Genomic DNA, 10,063 nt, shown 5'->3' on the forward strand with positions numbered 1-10,063 from the left:
ATTTGCGTCAGCTTGCATTAGATGGAAACATTTCACTGTTCTATGTTGACATGAAGTAACAGGAATGTTAACGAGGTTAGTGACATGTAGGGGGAAAAGCTTTGGATAATAGAGTATAGTAAATAGAGCAGCTGAAATAATGTAGAAATTAGTGAAAACATGAGTATACGTTGGAGTTTATTAAGCAATTCTCCGTACTAAATGTGAGTTGAGGCATCCGCAAATCATTGGTCTAAATCCACGAATTTCACTTCACTTTTGAGCAAATGCAACATTCATGTTCCTTCTTTCTCCTATTGCCCATATCCAAAATATAAGTTTCAGAACTAACCTTGCTGACGTCTTTCCCATTTTCTGAGGAGGTATTTGTTTAACTCAAATGCATTTTTTTTTTTCTCACAAAGTCGATTCTTTATGACTTGCCACCCGGACATCACTTTTGTGTTCTCCACGGAGCAAACATAGCCTGTTTCAAATAACCAATATTTTGACACGTATTATATTCTTGAGAATTATTATGTAGTGTTTTAAAAGTTAACCACACACTGTTCTCATATACAAAACACATTATCAAATCAGTGCCCTACAGTAGCGGTCACTACAGCTGTCCTCAGCAGGGAACAATAGAGACAGCAGCAGGTACCCAGTAACATCCTTCTCAGTACTGATTCATCTGGTCTATCGTTTTCTTTCTTATCAGAATCTTCTCTAGTAACTCAGTTGAGGCATAAAAATTATAAAGGGACAATTTTCACGTTTGAAGTGAAGTGAAATCAGAGATAGTATGGATTCTTTCTGTGCAAAAATTTGAGACACATCTTGAATATATAAACAAGTTGGATTTTTTTTTCCTGAAAGAGGGTTGGGTAACCATGGGGACTAGACTATAGCTTTTAATTGTGAGTCAATCCTCTAATGGCAGAAATTCCATTCTCAAAAGTAATTAAAATATGATCACACACAGGTAGATGGAATCACACACTGTGTAGATTTGCATCATAACTTGATTATATATCTCTGTGTTACATTAAAGTTGCTTTCCAAAGATAAAAAAATTTTAATTGGATATTTACTTGCCTATATTTAGATAACTTTAGCTTATTCCAAAAGGGTATATAACCCACTACAAAATTATAATTCCCCCCTATGTATGCATATATCTGAGTGTGTGTGTGTGTAAATGTGTCTGTATGCAGCTCACCACATTTCTGGGTAAGTTTAACATGAAATCCACCACTATTTGAGTGAAATAAATTGGAAAAGATGCTGACTACTAAGTTCATGAATATTCTTCTGACCAATGTGAATTATGTGGGCCACAAAGGGACCTAGATGTCTGAGCTGGATGGCAACTTTATGACAGATCATGAGGTCAGCTTTACCACATCCCAGTTGACGTGAACATCACAGCTTCTATCAGGTGCCACTTCAGCAGCAAGTGCAAGGCAAGGGCCATGGAGAATTTCTCTCCAAAAACTATATAATATAGTTGCCATCTTAACACGAGCTGACCCCCTCTCAATTTCCTCCTGAATTCTATTAAGTCACTCCCATTCCACTTTCATATTAAGGCTTACTTTTAATATTCAGATTAACTTTAGAGGATTTTGTTGGTGGTTGACAGAAGATTACCATAAGCAGGAAATCCATGAGTCTATTATACAGAATCTGTCAGTTTTACCCATTAAACCCTGATATACCTGTTTTGGAACTATGCCCTGATTACACATAACTGAGTGTGTGTTTATGCGGCTTTGTGTGTATGTATCACTCTGGAGGAGAGACTCATAGAGGATGGGAAAGGTTGAAGAAGAAAAGAAAGGAATAGAAAAAAACTGGTCCAACTGTGCTTTTTAACCAAACAGCTGTTTTCTGTATAGAACACTGCCACACAATTCATATTTATACATTAGTGAATATGTATGCATTTGTGAAAATACAGGAAATAAAAGTTGAAGAGTTTACTATTACATTTAAAGTAATATTCTTGAATTTTATTTAAGCATATCCCCAGGAAATGATTCATCAAAATAAAATGGAAATATATTATGAATTTAAAATATTTTGCCACCGGTGATATATATCACTTACAAATCATAAATGGTGAAAACAAATGCATCAAAAAAGGGAAAATTCATTAAATGGTTCGTTTCTTGTGACCTTGTTACTTTTGTCTCTATATACTTAGTCCTTTATTTCCCTAATCTAAATTTCTTTATAAATAAGCCCTATTTTAGGGACCTAGTGAAATATACATTGATTAGAAGAAAGCTCTATGCTCTTACCTAATGGGGATAAATTATATTCATCAAATAAATGCTGTATGATATTAACTTATATGCAAAGCACATCATGAGAAATGCTGGAATGCATGAAGCACAAGCTGGAATCAAGATTGCCGGGAGAAATACCAATAACCTCAGATATGCAGGTGACACCACCCTTATGGCAGAAAGTGAAGAACAAAAAAGCCTCTTGATGAAAGTGAAAGAGGAGAGTGAAAAGTTGGCTTAAAGCTCAACATTCAGAAAACTAAGATCATGGCATCTGGTCCCATCACTTTATGTCAAATAGATGGGAAGCAGTGGAAACAGTGGTTGACTTTATTTTTGGGGGCTCCAAAATCACTGCAGGTGGTGATTGCAGCCGTGAAATTAAAAGACACTTACACCTTGGAAGGAAAGTTATGACCAACGTAGACAGCATAAAAAAGCAGAGACATTACTTTGCCCAGAAAGTCCATCTAGTCAAAGCTATGGTTTTTCCAGTAGTCATATATGGATGTGCTAGTTGGACTATAAAGAAGCTGAGTGCCAAAGAATTTAGCTTTTGAACTGTGATTTTGGATAAAAGTTTTGAAAGTCCCTTGGACTGCAAGGAGATCCAACCAGTCCATCCTAAAGGAAATCAGTCTTGAATATCCATCAAAAGGAATGATGCTGAAGCATCCGATCCTTTGACCACCTGATGTGAAGAACTGACTCATTTGAAAAGATCCTGAAGCTGGGAAAGATTGAAGGTGGGAGGAGAAGGGGACGACAGAGAATGAGATGGTTGGATGGCATCACTGGCTCAATGCAAATGAGTCTGAGTGAACTCCGGGAGTTGGTGATGAACAGTGAAGCCTGGCATGCTGCAGTCCATGGGGTCACAAAGAGTTGGACATGACTGAGTGACTGAACTGAACTGAACTATTAAAAGAACATGATTACATAGATAATGCTCTGATGGAAATAAGATGGACCAGTATTTCAAATTTCAAGACATAGTCTATTTAGTCCTGAACCACTCACAAAATAAAGGAACCCTTTTCCTAGTAATTACATTTCATAAACCCTTTTTTACATCCTTATTGCTGAAGCTGTAGCTCAGAGGATTCAACATGGGGATCACCACCGTGTAAAACACAGAAGCCAGTTAATCCTGAGTCAGGGAGTAGCTGGAAGTAGGTCTCAGATAAGTGCAGATGGAGGTGGAATAAATCAGAATGATATCAGTCAGGTGAGAGGCACATGTGAAGAATTCTTTGCACTTTTCCTCCCTGAATGAATACAAAAGGTGGAGAAGAGAATATAGGAGTTGGAAGTGAGGGTCATCAGTGGACTTCTGACTGTATTCACACCAGGCACTATGGACAAGATGATTTCATACAGATATGTGTCCAAACACGAGAGCTTAATAATTGAAGGGAAGTCACAGAAGTGATGGATAACATTAGAACTGCAGAATGCAAAGTTGCTTCTTCAACTTGTTTGAAACTTGGAGTTCAGCAGTCTTACAGTGAAAGCCCCTGCTGCCATTTTCAGGCAGACTGTCCTGGACATGCTCAAGGAGTAAAGGAGAGGCTTGCGTATGGCCATATAGCGGTCACGGGCCATTAACCCTAAAAGGATGCATTCGGTTGTGGCCAAGGCTAAAAAGAAGTACATCTGCAGAAAGCAATCAGCAAAGGAGATGGTCTTCTCTGATCATAAATCTACCAGCATCTTTGTAGTGATGATGGATGAATAATAAGCACCCACAAAGGAAAAGTTAGGCAGGAAAAAGTTCATGGTGTGTGAAGTCGGGAATCAGTCCTGATTAAGAGGATCATCCTAACGTTCCCAACTGTAAGTGTGTAAATCACAGAAAAGAGCAAAAAATGGATAACCTGCTGCTCCAGTGTGTCTGCCAATCCTGAAAAGATGAAATCAGTCAGTGAAATATATTTTTTTCTGGCCATTTATTATAAATAAATTAGTGTGTGTGCTTTCAGTCGCTAAGCTGTGTCCGACTCTTTGTGACCCCATATGCACTGTGTCACACCAGGCTTCCTTGTCCTTCACAATGTCCAGGAGTTTGCTTAAATTCATGTCCATTGAGTCAGTGATACTATCTAACCATCTCATCCTCCACCATCCTCCTCCTTTTGCCTTTAATCTTTCCCAGCATTAGGGTATTTTTTTTCCCAGTGAATTGGCTTTTCACATCAGGTGGTCAAAGTATGGCAGCTTCAGCATCAGTCCTCCCAGTGAATATTCAGGGTTGATTTCCTTTGAAATTGACTGGTTTGATCTTGCAGTCTAAGGGACTCTCAAGATTCTCCTCCAGCACCACAATTCAAAAGCATCGGTTCTACAGCGGTTAGCCTTCTTTATGGTCCAGCTCTCACATCCACACGTGACTACTGGAAAAACCATAGCTTTGACTATCCAGACCTTTGTCGGCAAAGTGATGTCTTTGCATTCTAATACACTGTCTAGGTTTATCATAGTTTTCCTTCCAATGGTAACATCTTTTATTTTCTACTTAAACTTACATTAGGTGTAAATATTTCCCTTTAAAAAGTTTGCTGGACATAGTAGAAATAGTAATAAATAATATTAATAAATTATTAATAAATATTAACAAAGTAAGTCAAATATGAATAAAAACTAAGGACAACAGAGCATACTAAATAAAGTAACCAAAGCAAGAGGAAAGTTAGTGTACACGTGAATGAGCATTGACATATATTAAGCAGTTTACTGTGTTGGATCTTGGTTGTATGACTCTCAAATAATTGATCTAAATCCACGTTTCACTTCTGCTTTTTGAAAGGCAACATCTATGTTCTATTCTTTCTCTCTTAGCCCACATCCTAAGTACAGAACTATCTTTGCTGAAATAGTCACAGGTATTTGAATTAACAAATGGATTTTTTTTCTTATAAAGATAGCTCTTTATATTCTTCAAACCCAAATTCATGCATCACCACTCTGAAATCACTTCTGTGTTCTCCAAATAGCATAAATAACCCATTTTAAATAACCGCTATTTTAACATTTTTCATGTTCTTAAGAATATTTCTATAGTTCAGTTCAGTTCAGTCACTCAGTCATGTCTGACTCTTTGTGACCCCATGAACTGCAGCACGCCAGGCCTCCCTATCCATCATTAACTGCTGGAGTCTACCCAAACCCATGTCCATTTAGTTGGTGATGCCATCCAACGATCTCATCCACTGTCCTCCCCTTATCCTCCTGCCTTCAATCTTTCCCAGCATCAGGGTCTTTTCAAATGAGTCAGTTCTTCGCATCAGTTGGCCAAAGTATTAGAGCTTCAGCTTCAACATCAGTCGTTCCAATGAACACACAGGACTGATCTCCTTTAGGTTGGACTGGTTGGATCTCCTTGCAGTCCAAGGGACTCTCAAGAGTATTCAACACCACAGTTTAAAAGCATCAATTCTTCAGTGCTCAGCTTTCTTCACAGGCCAACTCTTACATCCATACATGACCACTGGAAAAACCATAGCCTTGACTAGACAGACCTTTGTTGGTAAAGTAATGTCTCTGCTTTTTAATATGCTGTCTAGGTTGGTCATAACTTTCCTTCCAAGGAGTAAGCATCTTTTAATTTCTGTAGTACTTTAAATCAGAAGACTGTTCTCTTTACACAGCTCACTAATGAATTAATGCCGTATACCTGCCCACAGTAGTTAATGACAGGGACAGCACCACACACTTAACAGCATCTGTCTTAGTACTAACGTATCTAGTCTGTTGTTTCCTCTTGTACTATAATCACTATTAACTCAGCTGAGGCAGAAAAATAGGAAGTTTGTCATTTCAAATAAAATGGTAGGCAGAGAAAATTTGAATTCTATCTTTGTAAAAATTTGAGACAACTTTTGAATACATGCTCATGGCTGCATTTTTATACTGGTTTTTCTTAAAGAAGGATAATAGGATTTCATTATAGAATCAATCCTCTAAAGTGGAAACTCCATTATCAAAAGTAATTACATGTGATCACACACAGGTAGATGCAATAAAACACTATGTGGAACTTGACTCATGATGTAGTTAGATGTAGATCTCTTTGTTACTTTAATGTTTCTTGCCAAACTTCCAAAACGGTTCACATCCCCAATCATGTTACTATACTTTCCTTAGTACAAGGAATTTATCCCATTCCTTTGTTAATCCAGCTCATTTCTTGAGTGAAATAAATGAGAAGGGGACACTAACTACATCCACTGATAGCAGAAACACTCTACCTGAGCAAGTAGGGCAGTAATGTGAATATATAAACGTTTTTATGGTTTCAGAATTACATTTGTTTTTTCTTTTCCTTTTTCTTCCTTTTTTAAAGTTTATTGATTTTTTCTTTAAATTGAAGGATAATTGCTTTACAGAATTGTGTTGGTTTCTGCCAAATGTCAACATCAGCCGCAGGTATACATGGAAACTTATATCACCATATGTAAAATAGATAGCTAATGGGAATTACTATATGCCTCAGAGTCATATGCATTTGTTTTTTTGAAATGGTCTGTGATTCTTAACTTACATGGAGATTAACTACAGATTTTCCATATCACATACACAAGTCACAGGTGAAATAAATTACATTGGGTGTCCATATGAAAGGAGAGAATATTAACAGAAATAAATAAACTATAGGAACATTTTCTTTTGTTACTCTTTCAAGGCAATAGAAATAAAAGCAAAAATAAACCAATGGGACCTAATGAAACTTAAAAGCTTTTCCACAGGAAAAGAAAGTATAAATAAGATGAAAAGACAATCTTCCAACTGGGTGAACGTTTTTGCAAACAATGCAACCAACAAACACTTAATTTCCAAAATATACAGACAGCTCATATAGCTCAATAACAATACCACCAACAAACAGCCCAATCCAAAATTGGACAGATGGCCAAAATAGACATTTCCACAAGAAAGGCATACAGATGGCTAACAGGCAAATGAAAAAGTCTCAACATTCTTAATTATTAGAGAAATGCAAATCAAGACTGCAATTAAGTGGCACCTCATATAAGTCAGAATGGCCATCATTAAGAAGTCTGAGTAAGTAAGTGAAAGTCACTCAGTCGTGTCCATGGACGCCATGGACTATATAATCTATGGAATTTTCCAGGCCAGAATACTGGAGTGGGTAGCCGTTCCCTTCTCCAGGAGATCTTCCCAACCCAGGGATCAAACGCATGTCTCCCATACTGCAGGCAGATTCTTTACCAACTGAGCAACAAGGGAAGCCCATTAAAAAGTCTACAAATGGTTAAATGCTGGAGGTGTGTAAAAAAGGGAACCTTCCTATATTGTAGGTGGGAATGCAAATTGATATAGCTACTATAGCAAAGAATATGCAGGTTCCTTTATAAACTGAAAATAGAGTTGCCACATGATCCAGCAATTTACTTCTGGGCATCTATCCAAACAAAATTATAGTTGGAAAAGATATATGCACCCCTATGTTCATTGTGGTACTTCACTTCTAAACCATCTGCCCTATAGTGTATCTACTAATTAAAAGCTCTAAATTGCTTTGTTAACTATTAGTCTTTGTAAAACATTTTGTCCTCATTTGTAAAGAAATTTCATTCTAATATTAATAATATTTTTCATGTAAGCTTATTTTTACAAAGCATCATTGAACTTTTCCCTCTAATATCGGAGGAAAACAGATCTCTTCACTTGCCAGTATTGACCTGGATTTTTGAGGAAGGATATCCCAGGGGCTTCCCCAGTGACTCAGATGTTAAAGAGACTGATGCAGTGCAGGAGACAACGGTTAGATCCCTGGGTTGGAAAGACCCCCTGGAGTAGAAAATGGCTGCCCACTTCAGTATTCTTGCCTGGAGAATTCCACTGACAGAGGAGTCTGGTGGGATACAGTTCATGGGATTGCAAAGAGTCAGACATGACTAAGTGACTAACACTAAGAAGCATGTTGCAAAGCAAACAATAATACATAGAGTGCTAAAAGGTATGTTCAGAGAGAAATGCCCAGTTTAAAATAAGACTTAAGTGGTCAAAACCAAGGAAACAGTTTGGGAAGGTTTTCTATGCATGTGACTCAGTGATAAAGAATCTGCAATGTGGGAAACCTGGGTTTGATCCCTGGGTTGGGAAGATACCCTGGAGAAAGGAAAGGCTACCCACTCCAGTATTCTTGCCCGGAGAATTCCATGGAGAGAGGAGCCAGGTGGGCTACAGTCCATGGAGTCGCAAAGAGTTGGACACGGCTGAGGGACTTTCACTCAATGGGACTCAATGGATTCTATGCATATTATGATATAGAAGTGATCTTGTACCCAGGAAATCAATGAGTTGGCCATTGTGGAAAATCTTTGGCACCAACACTGACCCCAAAATGTTTCTTTTCCTATAAAATAAGACAGTCTTTTCATACCCTCAAGCAGTTAGTGTGTTATGAGATGAATACTATATTCAGAAGCCAGTACCTGAGGATGCTCAACCAGCATATATGGAGGCATCCCCAGATTCTTCCCTCTCTAATTCTTGTAGAAACAGGGGCATGGGTAGGAGCATCTACATTGATTCTCGTCCTGTAGGACTCACAGCTTTCTATACACACTTAGAGTGACTGATGATCGTACAGGTGCCACCCTTTTTCATCAGTGTGGGCACATCTATACTGGCAGCTTTAGAGGCTATCCCCCAGTACCGTCTAGTTTCCTCACCCTAGAAACTGGTTTCCAGTGTTGTCTTCAAGAGAGGTGTTTTGGGGTGAAAAAAAAAAAACAAACCTCCTGATCTGCCTTGCCACATTTCACGAGGAAAATCTGGAAAACACTTTATGAACTCAAATGCAACAAGTTATTATTACTTCTTCCCATCATTCTGCGAAGTCATCAGAGGTATATCTACCCTAAGTTAACATTTTATGTCTTGAAAAATGATGTCATATTTTCTGTTCAAGTGCTCATCTTCAAATGGGACAAAAAGTACTAGGCCTGCTATACTTTGTTATAAGTCATTATTTTAGTCTAATAAAGTAGATTTGATGTCTATTATTTTTTAGACAATATGTTGGCACTGGAGATATAGGCTTGAATACTCTCATTTAATCAGAATATGTAGGCAGTGGGACTTCCCAGGTGGTTCAGTGGTGAAGAATCTGCCTGCCAATGCAGGAGACATGGGTTGGATCCCTGGGTCAGGAAAATCCCATGGAGGAGGAAATGTCAACCCACTCCAGTATTCTTGCCTGGGAAATCCCATGGACAGGGGAGCTTGGGGGCTGCAGCCCATGGGGCTGCCAAGGGACTGAGCAACGGAGCAGGCATGCACACATGTCGGCAATGTTCCTGAATGTTAAAAAGCAACAACACTAACAAAACCATTAATAACTGCTAGGAGGGCTTCCCTCATACCTCAGTTGGTAGAGAATCTGCCTGCAATGCAGCAGACCTGGGTTCGATACCTGGGATGGGAAGATCACCTGGAGCAGGAAATGGAAACCCATTCCACTATTCTTGCCTGAAGAATCCCATAGACAAATCAGCCTGGCCACAAGAGGCAGACAAGAGTTAGCGACTAAACCAATACCACCATGTGTTACTTCAGAGATTTCAATACCTCGAACTGAGTTTGGGATGAATTTGCTATTTAAAGATAGCAGGAGGCTTTACTTAATCTAGATATATGATATCACTTATCTATAATAATTAAGATTCAGAGAAAAATTGGGAAAGAACAGAGATTAGCGCATGGAGACTATAATAAATAAGAAACAAATTTTATGAAGTGATGGTTTTGAGTCATATTACAAC

General features: G+C 38.3%; 1 pseudogene; it reads right to left on the minus strand.

Annotated features, from left to right (window-relative positions):
* Window positions 1-3,270: 3,270 nt before the first annotated feature.
* On the minus strand, window positions 3,271-4,222 carry LOC148775734 (olfactory receptor 5F1-like; annotated as a pseudogene).
* Window positions 4,223-10,063: the final 5,841 nt, after the last annotated feature.

The sequence above is a fragment of the Moschus berezovskii genome, chromosome 14 (assembly GCF_049115385.1).
Source record: "Moschus berezovskii isolate FMDL1 chromosome 14, NW_MosBer_1.0, whole genome shotgun sequence".
NCBI lineage: Eukaryota > Metazoa > Chordata > Mammalia > Artiodactyla > Moschidae > Moschus > Moschus berezovskii.